At 41.5% G+C, this 22,261-nt stretch overlaps 1 protein-coding gene and 1 long non-coding RNA gene across 2 annotated transcripts in view; one reads left to right on the forward strand and one right to left on the reverse strand.

Moving 5' to 3' along the window:
- Positions 1-4,226: 4,226 nt before the first annotated feature.
- The window catches only part of ERRFI1 (ERBB receptor feedback inhibitor 1), a 31,836-nt gene continuing 13,801 nt past the window's right edge, over positions 4,227-22,261 (forward strand). The window contains exon 1 of the mRNA XM_068240483.1: positions 4,227-4,411. The gene's annotated coding sequence lies outside the window, so the exon portion shown is untranslated. The remainder of the gene's footprint in view (positions 4,412-22,261) is intronic.
- The window catches only part of LOC137521353 (uncharacterized), a 95,839-nt gene continuing 89,716 nt past the window's right edge, over positions 16,139-22,261 (reverse strand). Inside the window, exon 4 of the long non-coding RNA XR_011022106.1 lies at positions 16,139-16,873. This is a non-coding gene — a long non-coding RNA (uncharacterized lncRNA). The remainder of the gene's footprint in view (positions 16,874-22,261) is intronic.

Here is a 22,261-nt window from a genome sequence, read left to right on the forward strand (position 1 = left end):
TGTTATTATAGTCATTAAAAACAGATGAACAGCCAAGTGTTAATTATTAATATAATAACATTAGTCCTGTTCTGTGGAACAATATTAAAAATTCAAAGTGAATTCCCCCTATTGTATTCCATTATTATTTTTAATTATACTAATAGTATAAAACCATCAGTTTTTAATAATTCCTCATAAAACAATGAAATAGTTTAAAAAAAAAATGTAAAGAGAAAATGCTACAAAGTCGATTGGCTATCTCTTTCCCTTAAATATAAATAAACACAACAAAACTGTCCCTAGATAGTGGTAGGGACATTAGTTAGTTATCGATGTATCTCTTTCAGGTGGGAGGCTGAATTGCGCGCTTGCTGAGCAGCGAATTCACCGCCTGTCAGCTGTCCGTCTGGAAGAAGCCTCAATGTTCTCTGTAAAATACTGACACACAGGTAGCTTTTTTTGGGAGTGATCACACTTTATTCCTCTCAAGCGTATTTCTACACAATATGTGTGCTTGTCTGCAATTGAACCCAACGTTTTTCTTACAGTAGCCAGTGAATTTCAATAAGGAATCACATGCGCTGCGCAAAAAAGTAGAGCAGGTTGTATCTTTATTTGAACACTACACAGAATCGTAGATGGATCCGGAAAACGTAGCCATGCCATATAAATTTGCATTACATGCATATCCACAAGCGATTTTGTATTGCGACAAAATGCCTAGGATTTCCCTAAGGCCTCTTTTCACTGAAAAGCGAGATCGAAGCACTGCGATGCAATCGTGATTTTCTTTTATGCTTTTCCCTGTGATTTAGCAGCCTTTATGATTTGCTGCTATAGCAGTCTATCTCAAGTGCACAAAAAATACAGCATGCATCGCTTTCCCGCACCACATTGAAATGAAGCGCATCGGTGGAAAAGGAGCACATGATATGATTAACATATTAACTGTGGTGTCCTTGCGAATGGCAAAACGATTATTGAATCAGAGCACAGCCGGTGGAAAAGGGCCCTTAGGCCTGGAACCCACTAGCAGCGCTTTCCTAAGTGCTTGTGATTTGAAAAGTTCTTGCTGATATAATGTTTTGTACAGTGGGTTGCAAAAGTATTCGGCCCCCTTGAAGTTTTCCACATTTTGTCACATTACTGCCACAAACATGCATCAATTTTATTGGAATTCCACGTGAAAGACCAATACAAAGTGGTGTACATGTGAGAAGTGGATCGAAAATCATACATGATTCCAAACATTTTTTACAAATAAATAACTGCAAAGTGGGGTGTGTGTAATTATTCGGCCCCCTGAGTCAATGCTTTGTAGAACCACCTTTTGCTGCAATTACAGCTGCCAGTCTTTTAGGGTATGTCTCTACCAGCTTTGCACATCTAGAGACTGAAATCCTTGCCCATTCTTCTTTGCAAAACAGCTCCAGCTCAGTCAGATTAGATGGACAGAGTTTGTGAACAGCAGTTTTCAGATCTTGCCATAGATTCTCGATTGGATTTAGATCTGGACTTTGACTGGGCCATTCTAACACATGGATATGTTTTGTTTTAAACCATTCCATTGTTGCCCTGGCTTTAGGTTTAGGGTCATTGTCCTGCTGGAAGGTTAACCTCCGCCCCAGTCTCAAGTCTTTTGCAGTCTCCAAGAGGTTTTCTTCCAAGTTTGCCCTGTATTTGGCTCCATCCATCTTCCCATTAACTCTGACCAGCTTCCCTGTCCCTGCTGAAGAGATGCACCCCCAGAGCATGATGCTGCCACCACTATATTTGACAGTGGGGATGGTGTGTTCAGAGTGATGTGCAGTGTTTGTTTTCTGCCACACATAGCGTTTTGCATTTAGGCCAAAAAGTTCCATTTTGGTCTCATCTGACCAGAGCACCTTCTTCCACATGGTTGCTGTGTCCCCCACATGGCTTGTGGCAAACTGCAAACGGGACTTCTTATGCTTTCTGTTAACCTCCTTGCCGCTTATCCCGAACTCAGTTCGGGGTAACCTGCGCAGGAGGATTTCTCAGGCCCCGCTGGGCCGATTTGCATAATTTTTTTTTGTTACAAGCAGCTAGCACTTTGCTAGCTGCTTGTAACTTCCAATCGCCGCCGCTCCGCCGCAATCCGCCGCGCCGAGTTGCTCCCCCCGCCCCAGACCCCTGCGCTGCCTGGCCAATCAGTGCCAGGCAGCGTTGAGGGGCGGATCGGGATTCCCTATGACGTCCATGACGTCGGTGACGTCATCCCGCCCCGTCGCCATGGCGACCAGGGAAGCCCTGCAGGAAATCCCGTTCTGAACGGGATTTCCTGCTTACTCTGATCGCCGAAGGCGATCGGAGTGGGTGGGGGGATGCCGCCGCTCAGCGGCTATCATGTAGCGAGCCCTAGGCTCGCTACATGATTTAAAAAAAAAAAAAAACTCCTGCGCTGCCTCCTTGCCGGAGGAATTGAACCGGCAAGGAGGTTAACAATGCCTTTCTTCTTGCACACTCTTCCATAAAGGCCAACTTTGTACAGTGCATGACTAATAGTTGTCCTATGGACAGAGTCTCCCACCTGAGCTGTAGATCTCTGCAGCTCGTCCAGTGTCACCATGGGCCTCTTGACTGCACTTCTGATCAGTGTTCTCCTTGTTCGGCCTGTGAGTTTAGGTGGATGGCCTTCTCTTGGTAGGTTTACAGTTGTGCCATACTCCTTCCATTTCTGAATGATCGCTTGAACAGTGTTCCTTGGGATGTTCAAGGCTTTGGAAATCTTTTTGTAGCCTAAAGCTCAACACACACCATACAATCTTGGTTGTTCAATCTTACCACTTTCATGTAGTATAAGAGCTTATCCAATCAATCATTCCAGGTATTTTCAATCTGTTGGCCCTTATACTACATGGATTTGGTAAATCTGTACAACCAAGATTGTATGGTGTGTGTTGAGCTTAAGCCTGCTTTAAATTTCTCAATAACTTGATCCCTGACCTGTCTTGTGTGTTCTTTGGACTTCACGGTGTTGTTGCTCCCAATATTCTCTTAGACAACCTCTGAGGCCCTCACAGAGCAGCTGTATTTGTACTGACATTAGATTACACACAGGTGCACTCTATTTAGTCATTAGCACTCATCAGGCAATGTCTATAGGCAACTGACTGCACTCAGATCAAAGGGGGCCGAATAATTATGCACACACCACTTTGAAGTTATTTATTTGTAAAACATGTTTGGAATCATGTATGATTTTCGTTCCACTTCTCATGTGTACACCACTTTGTGTTGGTCTTTCATGTGGAATTCCAATAAAATTGATTCATGTTTGTGGCAGTAATATGACAAAATGTGGAAAACTTCAAGGGGGCCAAATACTTTTGCAACCCACTGTATGTCAGCTCACTTAGGGATGTGGTTTTCTAAAAAACAAAACAAAAAAAACGTAGATTAAATAGCAGGTCCAATGCAAATCACTAGCGCTTAGAAAAGTGCTGCTAGTGGGTCCCAGGCTTTAGTGTGATCCCTATAGAATGGAGGGTCCTATTCAAGATCGGCCTACTGACATTTAAATCCCTGAATAATCTAGGCCCTGGATACATGAAAGATATGTTGCAGCTGCGTAGCAATCCCCGCATTCTCAGATCCACAGGTTCTAATAATCTAGTCATACCCAGAGTCCACTTGGAAACTTTTGGTCCCAGAGCCTTCTGTCATGCTGCCCCTACGTTTTGGAACTCTTTACCTCAACAGATCAGGACAGCCCCATCCCTGGACGTGTTTAAATCCAGACTGAAAACCCACCTGTTCAGTTTGGCATTTGCAGAAATATAACTTTTGTTGTGTGAATACTTCATCCTACTAATTACTGAATCTGAGAGAGCCTAAGCGCTTTGAGTCCTATGGGAGAAAAGCACTATAGAAATGTTATTGTATTGTATTGTATCCCTGCCTTACAAATTACTGTCCCTCACATGAGATAACAATCTAATCTAACATATTCCACTTAAACATAAAGAGAGATAGTGAGCATTTCCTTGGCAACTTGGGCATTTAAAAGTACAGGCAGTGCTGGAGTTGATAAATTCATACAAGTGAATAACAGATTCCACGTTACAAACATAACCCGGGTCCCACCTCACAATCTGTACACATACATTGGCTGTCGCCCTTTTAAGAAGCACGAGCTGGGAGTGGGTGTCAGGGAGTGACGTCACTGGCCAGCCCATTCATATAACCTATGCAGGGTTTTGCAGCCAGTAGGAATTACACACTGGTTGGTGAATGTGGAGGAGGCGCGTGTAGGGAACAGTACAAGCAGCTCTCTGTACAGAAGATCAGCCTGGAATGCTCTGTGTTCCGGAAGCAGCAGCAGTACAGAGGATCCATTCCTACAATGTACAAGGAACTATCTGGCTGGCTCTGAGAGATCAACACAGGGACTGAGCACACTGCAGAGGTAACTAACCAGGAGCTCTTTTGCCCACTTACTTGCCTCTATTGGATATCTCTTGGATTATTTATAGTGGGTACCTTTATAATAACCTGACGTTTTAGTGGCTGCACTTGTCTAGGGGGATGTGCAAGGAACTGAACAAAGTTGTAAATATGACTTATTACCTACAGATTAGTGAACTATATATTATTCCCAGAAGGATTTCAGTAACATGGATCAGTGCAAGGTATTCATTTCAGTGGTCCCACGAGATGTGTACACGTCTAGTTTATCTCAATCCTATAGATACATGTGGTCTTGAACAGTGCACTCCTTATAGTGACATGTAGGACAATCCTATACCTTAGCTCTCTATGGTCTTGTGATATTTTACAGTATAAATGTTACGCAGTTGTGTCTAGGTTATATACTCAAAACTATTTTGCCTAATGTCTAGTAGGCTTACATAGCTGCTCTGGCTGAAATTATACTTCTGTTTATTAGGGTAAAAATATTTTAATGAAAATGCTGTATTTTTATCTTCTCAATAGTTAAGGCATATTGACAAAATAAAGTGATATATGTATAGTATAAGTGATTAGAGATTGCCCATCATGTTGTGAGATATAACTTAGTACTGCTTGAGGATTTCAGTAACCTGTTGGAAAAATGTAATCTTTAGTAATAATGTTCAGTACTGTGTCTAATAATAGAATATGGATCTTGGTAATATTGAACAGTGTGGTTGAAGGATCTGTACCATTGACCAGTATAGGTCTAGAACAGTACACCAGTGCAGATCTTCATAATGTGTATTAGCACTATGCTGAGCAAAACTCTCTATCAACCGTATAGTATTCAGAACACTATAACATAGTACTACTGTCTGAATAATATTGAGTGTAGGGCCCTTTAGGTTGTCCAACATTACATATGTTTCACTAAGCTCCTATTAAACCCTTATCTCTGATACAGGTCATTGAAAGGGAAGCAATGATATAATCCAAGATTTGCTGTGATATGTAGCATGATGATCTGAGTAATGTAATATAATCTGGGGACCAGCATTGTCCAATGTTTACATAGTGTTGCACAGTACAGGGATCTTTACTGTATAAAACGTATGCAGTACTAACCATTGTAAAGAAATGAACATCCTAGCATATTGCTGAATTGTGTTGGAAAGCCTGAAGGGTTCTTGATTCAAATTGTAAAAAAAAAATACATTCATACAATGGTCTGCACAACTGTACAGTTAATGTTAATAAAAAAAAATCAGGGCTACTTTGGTAAGATTTGTACAGTTAAACATGTAGTGTTTTGTACAAACTCATCCGCATATTGTATGTTACTGGAGAATGTAATTGTTCATTATTATGAACAGCAAAGTTTTCTGCAATACTCACATAAAGCTGATATTACAAATCTTGCAGCTTAGAAACACACACACACACCATTAGGTTGTCAAGTGTAAGCTCTTTGGTCCAGCAATATCACCCTCATGTATTGCTGTGACTCTCTGTTGCAATGCCTTACTTCTCTTGTACAGGGGATATTCCTGTCCCTAGCTCTGTACCAGCGTGTGGCTCTGGCTCTCTTTTGGCTTGTGTGCGTTGCTGTTTTTTCAATCAGCTCCCTTGTGTCACAGTAGGTCCTTGTTGGCCCTGGTTGCAGTTGGCTGGCAGGATAGGGCTCTAGTGTTTTTGTAGTCTCCTGGGCATGGGGAGAGGTTAGATCAGGTTAGTATAAAGTTCTGAGGACTTCTGGTGCTTTCTGTGAATAAGAATGATCCTACTGTTTAGCCAATGCTGAAAACTTTTTGAGTTTACTTTAAATGATAGTTTAATTTTAAATTAGATAAATATAATAATTGTAAATTATTTTATTTTTGTTGTTATAATGGAATTTACCGACATTTTTAATCAGGAAAAATAAAAACCTAGCAAGTTATTAACATTAAATAGTAAGTTCTAGCACTGGATGTGTCACTTTAAGGGGGTGTGTCGCTGGCTGAAGGTGCACCTGCAACACAGGTAGGACAAGAATGGTTGCTGAGCAACTGTCAGGGGTGAAGAAAGGTGAGGTGTTTTTATTTTACAGGCTGCTGCCTTGTATTTTTTTTTGTCAGTGCATATTCTAAAGCAATCTGCATTGTAAATATGCACTATGGACCTGTCTAGTGCTGTAGGTATGGGCTGCTGTTTAATACACTTCCTCTTTTGCTGTGTGGAACTTCTGCAAAGCCTGGCTTACTTTTGCAGTCCCTAGTTTACTGATCAGTAGTTGTAGTCCACAATTCCTGAAGGAAAACTTTACATGTAAAGCGAATGTAGCCCACCTGTATTCCATCTGACAAAATACCAGTTGTCTGCTTGTTATGATGATTTTGGGTTTTACTAGTTTGAATCAAACCCCTTGAATAACACATATTCCACTTATAATAATATGTAATACAAGTGTATTACATATTATTATAATAAGTGGAATATGTGTTATTCTTTATTATTGTACATTTACACCAAAACAATTTTATCTGTAGGAAGCCTTTTGAACAAGTCACATCAATAACTGTCCTTCAGTGGTTCACAGTCTAACGTGGGGGAGGCCGAGGAAAAAGTTAGCTATTGACATAAAAAAATTCAATCCACTCTGTAAAGTGCTGCGGAAAACTGTGAAAGTATAAAAATGCGTAATAGCAATGACAAAATCCTACTTTTAGACTTCCACTAAACGTATTCAGGACTGAAGGCTGAGTACTGTTAAGACTTCACCCAATATGGAAGGAGATTTATTTATTTATTTATTTTTTAAGCTGGATTCACACTGTGCGCATTGCATAATACATGCCTTACGTTTGTGAACTGCAACGGAGACTGGGCGTTAATTCAAAGTCTGCATGCAGCAAGCTGGAATACTGTGATCTGTTGCTATGCAGAGATGTGATCAGGCCAATAGAATTGTATGGGCAGTGAATTGACATGCAGAATTTATTCTGGCAATGCAGCTGATGCACCATGAAAAGACCATTAGAAAAAAGCACATGTAGTTTTTTTTCTAATAACTGGCTTCATGCAAAGCAAAAAAACGGAGTGCTTATAATTTCATTGCCCGGAGTTATTCTTTCACCGTCCTTGTCTGATCAGAACTTCCAGTGAACCAGGTCTGTAGCCCCAGCTAAGGAGAATATAGTGACGTGACATGATTGTCATCTCTTATGGTTGGTTGGAAAAAAAATCCCTCCTTTGTGGGTCAGGTTTAGTAGGTGCTGCTTTTGCGAGCTTTTCCTCTAAGCAGTCCGGTGACTCCTCAGAATAGTAGTGCACAGTGTACTGAGATCTCACTGGAACATAGGTGAGCAATAATGGTGACTCACTGATCCTTATCTGAGAGGTGCAATATGGTGCTGGTGACTGTAAATATATGTTGTAATCCTGCCTGCCGTATATTGACTTAAGCCAAGTCATGTTGTCGTGGCTGTTTCTTTCTTGTAATGTACAAGTGTCAACTTTTTGGCGCGTTGACCTGTATGCTCAAGTCTTCAATTTACCACTATTACTACACCAATACCTTGGAACTGTGTCTAAACCCCCGGAAACTGATGTAACTCTGAATAAAAGCGGGATATAGCCAAAGTTACCTTCTCAATCGTTAATACTTGATATTTCATCTTTTGAGGAACTTAAAAGGTGTGGTTATGTGACAGTGGCATTGGCTCAGTTATCCTTAGCCAGTACCACCATCACTGTGGCCACACCGCCTCTTCTTGTAGAGTTGATACAAAGAGAACTTACAGTATTTATACATTTCCAACAATGGGGAGTCAGCGGCGTAGGTAGCCTATCACTTCACCACAATATAGGTCTGCATTGCATACATCATACTTGCTGCATAATACTTTAATATCTGCTGCCAATTCACAGGTATTTGTAGATGAGTGGCCTGTACTTTGTCTAATTTGAAAAAGATTGCAGAGTGAACAGTTGGCATGTTCTTGTATGTGGTGGTAGAGATGTAGTAAATGGGATTGCTGCTGCTGAGGGATGAATAAGCCCTTTTAATATCAGGAGAGGATGATTTACAGTGATGCTCTGTCCCAGCTGAGAAATGGTCTAGTCTCCAAGCTGTCAGTCAGTACCAGCACAGGCTCATATTAGACTGTTCATGGCCATCTAAGCCACTCAAAAGAAATTTGTGAAAAAAAAATATTTTAAACTGTATATTGAGTCCTCACTAACAATAAAAAATACTCTTGTTCTGTAACATTACCAAATTCTGTCAAAAAATCAGCATATTTTGCTGTAAAAGTACCATTTTAAGTAGGCTAGAAATATACAGACCATAAAAGAACCTGAGGTGAGAGGGATATGGAGGCTGCCAAAATTATTTCCTTGTAAACCATGCCAGTTGCCTGGCAGCCCTGTTGATATTCTGGCATAAGTAATGTCTGAGTCCTAAAACAAGCATATGGCTAATTTAGTAAAACCTAAGTCAGAGTACCTGATCTGCTACATCGTAGTAAAAGAACAGAGGCGCCAGCAGGACAAAATTCGCTAAAAATTTTGACAGTTGATGGGAGGCAGTGGTGGACTTACCTCCAGAAAGCAGACCCGAAATGACTGTCTGAATTAGTATAAACACATTTCTTTAAAGGTACCCCAAAGATGCAACGTGTTTCGCAGGCACAGCCCGCTTCATCAGGCAATAGAGTGGGGACAAACATAATTTCATCAATAGCACGTGTAGCACCTCTGAGAGGCGCTACACGTGCTATTGGCGAAATTCTGTTTGTCCCCACTCTATTGCCTGATGAAGCAGAGGCGCCAGCAGGATTTTTGTCCTGCTGGCGCCTCTGTTCTTTTACTACGATACTGTGGTCACCCCTGGTGGAGGGGTGACCTACCCCTTTCTTTCCGATCTACAGAGAGCGACATCTTAATCCTGAGTGAGGACAGGTATAATCTCCTCACCTGCATATACAGTGGTTGCCTATGTGGTAACCCATGTTTGTGAGTATCTACATCTCACTATTTATATTTTCCACTAGTTATTAACATACTACACTATATTGGGCTCTCGGTTTCTTCCTTTTTTACCTGATCTGCTACATGCTTGTTTAGGTTCTGTGGCTAAAACTATTAGTCACAGGATCAGGAAGACTGCCAGGCAACTGGTATTATTTAAAGGGAATAAATGTGGCAACCTCCATATCCATCTCACCTCAGGTTCTCTTTGAAGTACATCTAAGCTGAGTGGCATATGGAAGCTGCCATGTTTCCTTTTAAACCATACCAATTGTAAAGCTCTGGTTTGCCTGGTACGATGATTTAAAGGGAACCTCAAGTGAAGGATATGGAGGCTGCCATATTTATTTATTTCCCTATAAGCAATACCAACTGCCTGGCTGTCCTGCTGATCCTCTGCCTCTATTACTTTTAGCCAAAGAAATATCTGATCTGCATGCTTGTTCAGGGTCTGATTGGATTCGATGCTTGTTTCAGGTGTGTGATTCAAACTGTATTGCAGCCAAAGAGACCAGCAGGGCTAACAGGCAATTTGCATTGTTTAAAATTGAATATGGCAGCCTCTATATCACTCTCAATTCAGGTGTGCTTTTAAAACTGTATGAGCAGAGTTGTTTTTTTTCCTGTTACATGTTGGGTATTGTTAGTGCTTATTGTTTTAGGATTATTATTTTTTTTATCTTGTAAAAGTTCATTTTTCCTGAAAGGCATTGTAATGAAAACACTTTTTTTTAAAAGGTTTGACTGCACTTTAGAGATCCAGTAACTGGACATCATTCAATGCAGGCCATTCAGTGTGCTGACCTGTGGTGGCATAGTGAGCTTGGTGAGGCACTCTCTAACGTATACTGTCATCAAACTGGTGAAAGTGTTTGGCAACAAAGGTCTGCTGTGCTTGACACATGTTTTGAAGGGAAAGGGTACACTCTGCACTGTGGCCAGGGTTCACCATCACAATCCATACCTATAAATGTACGGTTTAGATCAATTAATTTAGTGGTAGTGTGGGCTGTGACAACTTGCAACTTACAGGTGATTGTGGGTGTTTTTCCAAACATTAATGGGGAAAACCACCTCATCAAGGTGCATTGTGTAGGCAGTGGTGAAAGTAGCTAAATGCCTGATATAGGTACCTCCATGCCACTGACAGCTGGTTTACCACTAAACACATGCCCAGTCCAGCTACTGCCCTATGAACAAGGCCTTAAGCTAGGCACACTGGATGACACTTGGCCTAGGCAGCTGCTCAACTCAACTGAGAATCTAGCATATGTACAAGTGTGTCCCCGATGACTTATAAAGCCAACAACATTCAAGCCCATTGTTCCCCCTCCTCACATGGCCTGCCAGAGGCCGTCTCTTGGTCCGTCGTGCCATAAATCACTTTCCTGTCAGTAAATGGCTTCCTGCAGCAGGAAAGAGATAAAGTGTCAATTCAAAGATTTTAGCTCTGGCATACCTCAATGACTGTGTCATTGAGCAGAGAAAATGAAACCGTAAAAAATTACAAAACTAGATTTAAATATAAAATGAAAGTGTGGGAGGAGGATGATAGATACAATTGTTTTTCTCATCAGTTTATTTTCACCTCGGATATCCTTTAAAAATCGAGCTCGATCCTAACGGACAGCACAAAAGTTGTGTACACACACTGAATGAACTCTGCCGAGAGCGGCCACCTCTGCCGAGAATCCTGTACAGCAGCCCACAACCCCCTTTGTGGTTGTGCACCCCACTCGCCCCTCTTGTTGCCACCTGAAGCTTCTTGTGTGCATCGCTCTGTTGTGCCCCCCCCCCCCCCATCTGTGCCTGTATCCCTGTGACCTCACTGCATGTACTGACAATCACATACATGTGGCGGGGTCACAAGGTACAGGCGCCCCAGCGGCAATGGAGAAAGATGCGGAGAAGGAGGCGACAGATGGGGCAAAACTACACTGCACACTCACTGTGTCCTGGGCGAGGGGTTGGTCACACATCACATGGAGGAGACCTGGAGGCCTGGCAGGCGGAGGTGGTTGCATAGATTTCTGTTGGAAATATGTGTGGCAGCATGTGCAAACATTTCCAGAAGAAATCCAAGAGGAATCTATCTAATTATTGAATCTGTTTCCCCATCTACAATGTATGGTCACCTTAGAGGCTAGGATACTGACACTAGGGAGGGGCTGAAAATATTTAAGTTTTGTCCATGGCTTCACCCCATTGACTTCACACTGCTGCTGATGTGTGACTCCTGGATTGATGTTGCCCAGTCACTCAGGTAAAGTTCCTTGGCCTCCCTGGGCCATCCCCCTACATGCCATACATGACGTCAATGCATGAGGAAAAAGCACAGGATGCAGATGGGTCCACAAGGCAGTAACGCAAGAGCAGGACTGGCTTAGCAATTACACTGTGTTCCTGATTTCCTCTACCAACAACATGCGCTTTTCATTGCAATTATCGCAGGCGGGTTGCATGGACACGACTGCATTTGTGATTTCCAATGGAGGAATAGGGGAAAAAAGTTAAATTGTTGGATCGCAAGAACATTGCATAGCACTGTGATTTGCTACACGATTTTCCTGCTCCTCTCCCTTTTCACAACACAAGCACAGACCCTTAAAACATTTTTTTTTAAAAATTAAGCGGGAACAATGTTTGCGGCTGAGCAAAATCGCATTCCAGTCACATCACACTAATGTGAACGTATGCATGCGATTTTTACATCCTATCCCAAAGTCCTTGTGTTTTGCGATTCACGAGTGATCAGAGACTGATTGCAAAATGCAGCAAATCGGAGGCAGTGTGAAACAGACCTTACATAATCTGTTTTGAAATACAGTAAAGAATTTTTTGCTGGAGTTTTGTACGATTTACAGTGGAAGTTCTGTTACAGCCAGGAGCTGTGTTTGCTTCTACTCCTTCCTCTTACACTCACTATGTCAGTCTCTTCCTGGTAGCTCAGTGACTGTACTATGGTATGTTTGATAGTACTGCGTGCAAGTGGGTCACATAACTTATGACAGCAAAAACCAGTTTGCAGGAAGATGAATGCATCATCGGAGTCTATTGTGTCATTGTTTGCTTACCTCACGTATATTAAATTCAGATAGTCTAAATAACCCTTTGCTCATTCATTTGTACAGTATTTCCTCTTGATTAGTCATGAAAATACTACAGCACGTTCAGGGTGTGGGGAAACCGAATGCAACAGGTGAGCTAAAAATACTCCCTGAAAACCTGCTGCACAGTGCGTACCCTTCTTTACCTTAAAGTGAGACTCCACTTTTCCATGGTATAGGAAATGGAAAAAAAAAACCTATGGCACTGATTTATCAAAGGTGTAAAGAGAATTGGGGCTCTACTCCAGAGCAACCATTCAAAATCCGTGTTGTTCAGCAGCTTCTATGGTGTTTTTTTGCACTTGTCTTGCTATGGCCATTTGACTTGCTTAAAGGGGAACTTCAGCCTAAACAAACATACTGTCATTAAAGAGACACTGAAGCGAGAGAAAAAATATATGATATAATGAATTGGTTGTGTACTATGAATAATTACTAGAAGATTAGCAGCAAAGAAAATATTCTCATATTTTTATTTTCAGGTATATAGTGTTTTTATAACATTGCATCATTCTCTAATATGTGCAGATTACACAACAATCAGCATTCAAAATGATTCTTTCAGAGCAGTCTGTGAACTAATGACCTCTCCTCTGGCAGAGAAAAAGAAAACAGTTGAGATATTAAAAGTCAGATAACAGCCCTCTCCACGACTTTGAAAGTCGTAGAGCTTAATGGCTTTTTTGCATAGAGATAACAACTGGAGTTTCTTAACTCCTCTTGTACTGGAAACAATTAGACTGATGTATCTGATATTAATGTTTTATTTCTTAGCTGTACTACACATACAAATCATAATATCATAATTTTTTTTTCGCTTCAGTGTCTCTTTAAGTTACATTAGTTATGTTAATTAGAATAGATAGGTAATATAACATTTTACCCACCCTGTTTTAAAAGAACAGGCAAATGTTTGTGATTCATGGCTGCCATCTTTGTCATGGGGGCAGCCATATTTTTGGTTGAAAGGAGGTGACAGGGAGCATGATACACAGTTCCAACTGTCCGGTGTCCTGATAACCCCTCCCAGCTGTACGCACTAGGCTTCAAATTTCAAATTCAAAATGTAAAAAAAAAAAAATTGTACCAAAACAGCAGAACGAGAACAACAACATCAGAAATCCCATCATGCTTTGCACAGCATAAGAGGAAAACTGCCCGGGCAGTTTTCTTCTGTGCAGCTAAAAATGAGGCTTGTATAAGAGAAACAAAGTTCTGATGCTGTGAAACTGTTAAAGAAACACCAGGCCTTTTCAGTGCTGCTGAGTCGATTTTTAGTCTGGAGGTTCACTTTACCCACCATGCACAAAACTGCAGTCTCCCACTCCCAACGCTTCAGTATTACACATTGCACTTCTTTGTGCAAAACTACAACAGTCCTTATGACATGACTGTATTTCAAGAGTGCGGATGACAGCCATGCCTGAGAAGTAAAAAATTACCTGGCGTTTAAAAAATTTGCGGTCTCAGTAATAGCCATCATCTTTTTGGTTATCTTAAACCTGGAACTTTCTCACCTATACTTGGCGGTCTTCACTGAGTCAGATGTTATGCATTTAATTTGAAATATTATTGGCCCCCTGCTGCTGTCAGAATTTTATGTTAGGTGGGTGATAGCCTGAAGCCAAGGACATTGCGTCCCAAAAGAAAATGTCACGCTTTGACTTTTATTCATCTCTTCAGTGCCAGCTGCCCATTCGCCAAGTGACAGAAAAGATGCTTTCATGTAAAACTTTAACTCTTTTTAACTGTTTTTTTTTTTCTTTTTTTCTTTCTTCTTAAATATCTGCATATCAGCATCACTTGTGCAGGATTGCCCTGTGCAGTGTTTATTCTGCTTTTTATCCCTGTAACTTGTGCCTGACTCTTTCATCACTGTGTTTTAGTATTGTTTAAAGCACAACTCCAGGAAAATACATTATTTAAGTTTCGGATAGATTAAAAAGAGGTTAAAAACTCATTTTTGGACTCTGTTTCCCCAGTAGAGAGGTTCTGCCTTAAGGTGGCCACACACTATACCATTTTTTTTTTAAATTTCTGTTCAATTCAAGAATAGCAATCCATTTTTCTGACTGATTGTAACAATTCAAAAATCTGACCAATGTACCACACACCTTTGTTACATTTTTCCCCAATCATGAATAAAATAATTGAAAGTTTAGAAAAAAATTGATTGGAACTGTACATCAAGTAATTGACAATCCATCACACGCCATACAATTCTTAATTAAGTTGGTCTGAAATTTCCAACATGTCCAATCTCCAAAAATCGAAAAAAAAAAAGGGGGGGTGAGATCAGATCAGATTTCTCGATCAAAGAAAAGCTCTCGATTTTTCGGGAGAACGGATTGTAATGATCGAATTTGGTGAAAAATTGGATAATTCATTTGTATGGTGTGTGTGGCCACTTTTACTTTTCTGTCCCTGGTAACTGATTGATTGACCTTATATAGCACTTGCATTTGAGATATATATATATATATATATATATATATATATATATATATATATATATATATATATATATATATATATATATATATATATACCACAGTGTTGCATTTGAGACATATCTGGTCTGCAATGTTGTCCTCTTTCCCAAAATTTAAAAATAAGGTATCCTAGCTGTAGTGATTTCTCTTTGAGGTAACTGAGAAGGCACTTTGATGTAGAGGGTCAGTATTACGGCCTAGGAAGATGCGGTGTACTTTTATATAAACGCTGGTGATCCTGGGGACAGGAAATGAGGGATGACCATGAAAACTTGATCAGTAGTAGCAACTCTGTTTCACTGTGTAGCTTTAATTTTTTGCTGTCTGTACTGGTCAGGACAGGAAGGACATGTGCCCTCATAACAATACAAGCAGCCCCAAAAAGGCTCTAACCCATTTCCATACTACCCAAAATGAATTAAAACCTAAACCTGATCCAGCAGTTACCTACAGGCTCTGTGCAATCCATTCTCTTTAAGAGAACTTCACAGTTCAATTCCCAGATAATGAAGTGATGTCTTGTCAGCCTAAGGACCCTGTCACAGTGTGCACTTTGCTTTTTGATACCATCGCAATGGTGCCAGAAAGTTGAACCACGGCAGTGAGACTGTGTGGTGAAGCAAACAGTAAAATGAAAGTATGCTTCACTGCCACTATAAACATGTGCATTACCCAGTTAACTCCCAGCATGTTGTGCATTAGTCCATTAGAATTTGCCGTACTGCATACAAAGTTAAAGCACTATAGGAATATTCTTGTGTCACGTTGTGATGGTATTGGCAGTTGTGATGCAACGTACACGGTCAGGCCTGAATTTACATCACAGGAGCCTATAGGCACAGATGTCCTGGTGCCCTAGACTTTGCCCTCTACAAACCTCTGCAGAACCGCACCACAAGTGTGCTGGCTGGCCCAGCTGTCACTTCTCCCTTATCCATCATAGGTAGCTACAGGTGTCCCTTAGCATTAGGTAGCCAGAGATACCCTCAGTATTAAGTAGCTAGTGGTGTCCCTGACTGAAGGGAGATCTCCTAAGTGGAATGCAGAGGGCAAGGTCAGTAACTTTTCATTTCTGCTCTGCTCAGACTCTGCATAGAGAAGTAGGGGGGGGGGGGGGGAATTCAGGGAGGGGAGTGAGCCACCTATCCATTATCAGGCACCTGTAGGGATGTCCCTACAGTTACTTATGGTAAATCCGTCCCTGGAAACAGTGTGAAAGGATCCTTGTTTCCTTCACCTAAGAGGCTAGCTGTTATGCAGAATGCTGTGCATGGAAGTAGGTGCCCTTGCCATCCTTTCACATGATTGCTCAATCACCCATGATTGACACAAGGAAAGGGTACTAGAATGGCTCGGCTTATTGATACATGTAATTCACCAGTTAATTTACCCATCAGGCATCTACACTGCCAGAGTTTGAGAATGTGAACATTTGGGCCTGATTTGTGAAATATGTGTTCTGCAAAGTTCTCTCCTTTTCATGGGCTAGTTTGCTGTTTTCCTCTAGGTCATATCAAACCATTCCATAGCAACACATACTACAAAGTGCATAAATATGTGACTGTACAGATGTTCATGCATGAAGAATTGCTTGTCTTCCAGAAATCGCCAGGCTGGAGAGGCTTGGTAAATCAATCTCTTGGTGTTGGCAGACAGCAGTCTCTTACTACAAAGGCATCTGCCTAGGAGATGTAGGTAAATCAACCATTGAGCAAATCGGGAGACATTTCCTTCATGTCTTCTTGTAAGCAATTTAGTCTTCAGTTCAAGCTGAAACTTTGTTGGCTGAGATTCTCGACTTCCGAAGCTACTGCCGTCATGTCTGTTTCTCACACTTCTCCATATGCAAATCGTATCTCAGGGGAGCTGGAGGAACGGATGCAAAGTGATTAGCAGATGGAGCTTCTGAATTTCCCATAAATTGGAAAGAAACAAGATCATGTAATTTTTTTTTAATTTTTTTTTTTGTCCGCTGCACAATTCTCAACAGTCTTAAATGATAGAACAGAACACTGTGTAGATAACCATGGATCCCCCCTATAACTGGCTTCATTTATATAAGATGCACTTTATGTTGTAAAGGAAATGAGGTCAGCAGTCCTCCATTTTGGTGGATCATCCTTTTTTTTCAGAAAGTTTTTGTGGATTTTAAAGTAATTGTTCATTAAAAGTTAACTCCATGTAACATTTTTGGATAGTATGAGAAGGGTTAAAATCTCTTTGCTTTATACATGTACTTTTGCCTGTCTACACCTGTGAAGATTTTTCTTATTTCCTATCCCTGGGACCTGAAATAAAAGACCGCAAATAAATCATGATAGGCCTCCTAGGTGTCCTACAGTCCAGGGCTGTGAAGTTGGTACAAAAATTATCCGACTCCTCAGTTTATGAAACCACTGACTCCAACCTTAGGTACCCAAAAATTGCTTAGATTTCGACTCCACAGCCCTGCTATAGTTTGCTGTCACTGAAGGGATTTCCCACTTCCTGTCAGAGGGAGTGAGGGGAAATGTACACACAGACATGGGCACCCATAAATAAATATAAAAAGATTCCTCTCCTTTCCACATTACATAAAACTAAAACTTTTTTTTTATTTTTTCCTGGAATTTCCATGTTTGATTTACTTTCTTCCACCTTTTTAACCACATTTTTCTAAACAAATATCAATTCTTAAGAGGAGCTGGTAGCTGCAACCGCAGCTCTCTTGGGTTTGTCTGTTGTACCTTCACAGAATCCATTTCTGAATCTGCGGTACACAACCCTCAGATGTCTCATGCGGCCAGTGCAGGAGGTGTTGGGTTTGTGTGTTGTACCTTCACAGAATCCATTTCTGAATCTGCGGTACACAACCCTCAGATGTCTCATGCGGCCAGTGCAGGAGGTGTTGGGTTTGTGTGTTGTACCTTCACAGAATTCATTTCTGAATCTGCGGTACACAACCCTCAGATGTCTCATGCGGCCAGTGCAGGAGGTGTTGTGTCCCTCGGCTTTAGCACTCCTGTTGTACTTACTCTTGCGCTTAGCTGGGTATTCACACTTGCCGTAGGTGGACTTCTGTAACAAACTATTATCTATGCAGAGCTATACACTACTGCAGTGGGTTCTAGCACTGACTGAAATAGAAATATATTACTTCCTGACATTAAATGAATGGCTTGTGTGGTAGTTTTTAGGCCGTGTATAGGACAGGAGGCACCTTCTTTACATGACTTCAGCTTTTCATTAATACCATGCCAGTTACCCAGTGCAGGGTGATGCCTCTTTAATCATAGGGATTGTGAATACTATACTGCTCCCTCCCTTCATCAGCTGTGAATGATTGAGGCTGCTTATCTGGAAGAGGATGCAGAGTTAGCATTATGACTGAGTTCACACATAAAAGGGCTGGTTCAGACGGACGTCTGTGTGGCGTCGCGTCTGGGGGCGTTGCGGCGGCTGCGCGGTCAGGCTTTCAGTAGCCTTCGGTCGCGTCGTGATGCGGTCGCGTTTTTTTTCCCCGTAGGGGAACATTAGCCGTCGCGGTTGGCCGCTCCCTGGAAGCTACATGTTGCTTCCAGGGGCAGCCCGAACGCTCGCGAAAATCGGGACCCAAACGCCGCGTTCGGGTAAAAGCGCGCAAAAGCTCGGTGTAAACGCTCCCATTCACTTGAATGGGAGCGTTTACCGCGACGGTCCGAACGCTTGCGGTGAACGCTCCACAAGCGTCCGTCTGAACCAGCCCTAATGACAAGAGTCAGGCCACCTAAGGGCTGGTTCAGACGGACGTCTGTGTGGCGTCGCGTCTGGGGGCGTTGCGGCGGCTGCGCGGTCAGGCTTTCAGTAGCCTTCGGTCGCGTCGTGATGCGGTCGCGTTTTTTTTCCCCGTAGGGGAACATTAGCCGTCGCGGTTGGCCGCTCCCTGGAAGCTACATGTTGCTTCCAGGGGCAGCCCGAACGCTCGCGAAAATCGGGACCCAAACGCCGCGTTCGGGTAAAAGCGCGCAAAAGCTCGGTGTAAACGCTCCCATTCACTTGAATGGGAGCGTTTACCGCGACGGTCCGAACGCTTGCGGTGAACGCTCCGCAAGCGTCCGTCTGAACCAGCCCTAAAGATGAGATTTCAGTTTTGTTTATATGGCATTATCTTGTTGCTTGGCTACCAACTAAAACGGCATTCAGTATATTTAATATTCAATATTTTATAAGCCCATGTCTTCATTTCTGGAATTATTTTTTTTTTGTGTATCCAACAATCCATCAACATCTGTCCACCGCAGGGAATACAGTTACACTATTACACTGAAAAATAAATCCAACAAGCAAACCTTCATATGTGGGGAAGCTAGTACATACATTAAACTGTCACCTGAAATGATCGTGGATAGTGACCAAAAGGTCAGCAAAGTCTGTTTGCGCTTAGCTTAAGATTGTAGCCAGCTTGGGCTTTATCTTTCAAATAATTTTAACTTGTCCATGTAGTTTTCCCATCATTTATTGTATGGAGCTTTGTAATATTTGGCGATTATGTATAAGGCATAATAATTGACAGAAGCTGAACTATAGCTGTTAGCTGTTCAGTAACAGCTTTACTTGAAAAATATATGAAATCTGCTACACAAAAACTCTCCAAAAAACGCTAGGCATGTTTAGAAAATGTCTCTAAACATGCCTAGAATCGCTCTAAAATTTGCTTCAAAAACCAAAAAGCGTTTTGCAGATCTGCTAGAGGTTTTTGGTGTGCACTGGGCCTCCATGTACTTGTCAAGTGAGTGCAGCTGTAGGAGTGAGACTACATGGTTAAGGTGTCTGAGTCACTGCCTTACAGAACATATCATTGAAAAGCTGAAATATTAAGCTGCTGGTATGGTTGATGTGAGTCAACGTGTCAACAGTATGTAATTATTTTGTTTCTTTGTTTCCTCCCTGTCTTTTTTTTTCTCCTTTTCCGCTCTGTAACTTTTCTCTCTCATTTCTTCCCTGTTGAAGTAAATGTGGGGCTGTCCATCCGCACAGTCATAATACTGTCCATTCACAATTCTCCGCAGAAACTTCGGGCAGGTCACCTCATTTGACACAAAGAGCTTATTTGTCTGTCATAAGCAAGGCTTTTTTTTTTTTTTTTTTTCCTTAGTCTTTCCCGTTCCTCCCTCCACACTTACAAACATCATAATTTTTTTTTTTTTTTATTTAAAGGGAAGCAAAATCTTTTTTTAGAACATGTATAAATATTTTAAGTCATCATTAAAAACTTTCGAATTCCAGAAGGAATTTTGGAGTGGGCTGCAGTTCTACAATCAGTGATGACAGATCCGTCTCTGACAGGATCAGCATTGTAACATGCTGGTAATTAAAGCCTGGCTTATGAGGCAAGCTTGCAGGTGGGGGCAGGGAGTCAAAGAATACCCTAAAGGCGCATGACAATAGAATGGATGAGTAGAAATACCAGGCTATGTTTACCAACGAGGAAAAAAGAACATTTTGTTGACCGTGGCAACTAAATCAATTCTTATAAGTAGAGCGGTGTCAGCTGCAGTATTGAGACAGGCAGGAAGGAGCAGGGATTTCAGACAAAGCTGGGAGTTTCCTGTTCCTCACACATGGTCATGAAGTAGGAGTATAAAGTGACAGGATGACCTTTTAGGACAAGCAGACAAAAGGTAGGTTTCATGGGTACATGAGGTATGTGTTTTATTTGGGAGGAAAGTATTGACAATCATTTGTAATATTTTTATTTTTTTCTATACTCCTACTAAACCCTCCATCAAAGCAAATGCCTAGCTATACCTCTAACTCTAGATAGAGAGGAGAGTCATCCACCTGGGCTTTCTGTGTGTTTGTCCCTGTTGGGAAGATTATCCTGACTGCTGTCAGAAGGAAGTGAGTGACTAGGTGGTTGCCACTCTTACCTTGCAGCTATAGAGTCTGATTTCCACAAAGAGGTTGAGTTCTGTTTCCCCCAATCCAAAATCCTACTGGCAGCTTAATTGGCTCAGCCCTGAATTTTACCTACAGTATGGTAGGGACATAAGAGTAAGTCTTTTTATTTCATGGTCACCCACGATGTGATTATTGGGTTTATTGTTCTTAGTAAAGCACTGCATACATGTGTATAAGTAAAACTTTCTGACAGGGTCACTAGTTATGCCAAATGTCTTAAAATGTTAACTCAACAAGTGGTGTCGGCATGGTCTGAATAATTGTTGTTGAAGAAATTGAAGATTTGACATCTATGGATAGACCTTATAAGGACCGACACTGGATGTCAACCAGTCCAGTTCTTTGTAACATACTAATCTTTTATACAGTGGTTCCCTTTTCTCTTCGTTGTGTTGGGTTTGTTCAGCTAATTGCTATTGTATTCTCACTGAATCTAAATTCTATCTCTTGCTATTTCAGTAAACCTATTCTTTAAAACATGGTTTAAGTGATGCACATTGTAATTTGTGTTTTGAACTTAGACTTTATTATTAACATGAAACTCTTGTAGCTTCAGTCTTTTGCTGCTTTCCTTTCTATAAAGCAATGATTGTGTATTGATAATGACCTTCCTGATTTCTGCAGTGGCAGAACTATGGTTGCTGTAAGGTTATGGAATTGTAGTATTGATGTGCTGCCTCCAGTCAGATTTTTTTTTTTTAGTTGCATTTTTTTTTATTCTGTACAGCCTGAATATATAAAAAGTCCTGTTTTCACACAAGGTTCTATGCAACTTTGACAAGGACTAAACAGTTATTGCTGGGTCTGAGCTTCTCTAAAACAGTAAGCTAGCTGCAGACCACTCAGTATCCATGTTGCCTTTCATCCTCCATCAAAAGTGCCTTCGATTGATATATGAGCACCAGAACCTACAAATTCTCCTTATGTCAATCTGATCAAGCATTTGTGTTTGTGCTGTGCGCAAAGCAGTCCGATCCTATAAGGCCCCAACTTCACAGCTTATAAGGCTTAAAGTGTACTCGTCTACAAAAGCGTAAATGTATACTGGTACTTGCCTAAGAAGAGGGAAGCCTCTGGATATTGCAGAGGCTTTTCTACGTCCTCCTCACCCCCCACTGTTGCTGCAAGCAGACCTCCTGGAACGTAGCCGACAAGAGCTTAGATATGTTACGGGGCTGCGCTTTTCTTTATGCATGAGTGGGCCATGCTGAGCATACCTGAGTACAGACGCACTTATGCAGTAAGCTGGAGCCCACGAGCATCCATGAGCAGCGATGACACAGCTGTGCTCTCACACGGCCACAATTGTGAGTGAAGGGGAATGTGGACATGATT

This window comes from Hyperolius riggenbachi, chromosome 6, assembly GCF_040937935.1.
Source record: "Hyperolius riggenbachi isolate aHypRig1 chromosome 6, aHypRig1.pri, whole genome shotgun sequence".
NCBI classification, from domain to species: domain Eukaryota; kingdom Metazoa; phylum Chordata; class Amphibia; order Anura; family Hyperoliidae; genus Hyperolius; species Hyperolius riggenbachi.